The 973-nt window shown below is 48.5% G+C and overlaps 1 pseudogene; it reads right to left on the bottom strand.

Moving 5' to 3' along the window:
• Nucleotides 1-316: 316 nt before the first annotated feature.
• On the bottom strand, nt 317-416 carry LOC118721065 (annotated as a pseudogene).
• Between the last annotated feature and the right edge of the window lie 557 nt (nt 417-973).

Below are 973 nucleotides of genomic sequence, written 5' to 3'. Positions count from 1 at the left end.
TATAAAGCAAGTTCCAAAAGATTTAAGACATGCCTGGCTGGTGTTGCTCAGTGGTTGAGCGTCAACCTCTGAGCCAGGAGGTAAGCATTTGATTCCTGGTCAGGGCGCAGGCCCAGGTTGCCAGCTCTATTCCCGTGGGGGGTGTGCAGAAGGCAGCCGACCAGTGATTCTAATTATTGATGTTTCTATCTCTCCCTCTCCCTTCCTCTCTGAAATCAATAAAAATATATTTAAAAAATAAAATTAAGATGCATGCTGATGGTAATTCTTGCTATTTTATTTACAACTTGATAGAAAGGTATTGATCAGTTTTGTTTTAAATATGGAACGCTTCACAAATTTGCATGTCATCCTTGTGCAGGGGCCATGCTAACCTTCATTCCAATTTTAGTATACTAGTAGCCCATTGCGCAATATCGTGTGCAGTAGGCTTCCTGTCACTTCCGCAGGAGCCGGCAGGAACCGCAGCATGCTGCCACAAGCTGCGCTGCTTTTATGGGAGATGGAAGGGAGCATGGGCGCAAGAGGAAGCAGCGCTGCTTCTGTGGGAGGTGGGCCCGCCATCTCCTCTCTGGTCCTGCACTCAGCAGTGGAGGCCAAACCTCTGTCCTCTGGAGGCCCTCCGCAGCCAGGCATCACCACAGCGATGAAGCAAGTATTCTGCCAAGCCGCTCACACTGCCCATTCTCAGTGGCAGCCCCCCCAGGACTAGGTGACTCTGGTGAGACTGGGGACTGGGTGCTGCCATCTTGTGACTATGGGTGCCGCCATCTTTTGTGATGGAGTTAAAATTAATTTGCATATTACCCTCTTTTTAGATAGGATGTGCTGCCAAAGCCAACACAGGGTTCATTTTTTGCTTCCATGCTGCCAGATGTTTTGGTAGGCCACATCCAAGAACTTGTAGACAGGAGTGGAGACACCGCAAAGTGATCCAGATCATCGTCTTCAATTGAGAACTATATTTCACCAC

The sequence above is a fragment of the Pipistrellus kuhlii genome, unplaced genomic scaffold (assembly GCF_014108245.1).
Source record: "Pipistrellus kuhlii isolate mPipKuh1 unplaced genomic scaffold, mPipKuh1.p scaffold_m20_p_171, whole genome shotgun sequence".
Taxonomy (NCBI): Eukaryota; Metazoa; Chordata; class Mammalia; order Chiroptera; family Vespertilionidae; genus Pipistrellus; species Pipistrellus kuhlii.
The sequence above is the reverse complement of the archived record's forward strand: the minus strand, read 5'-3'. Positions and strand labels throughout refer to the sequence as shown.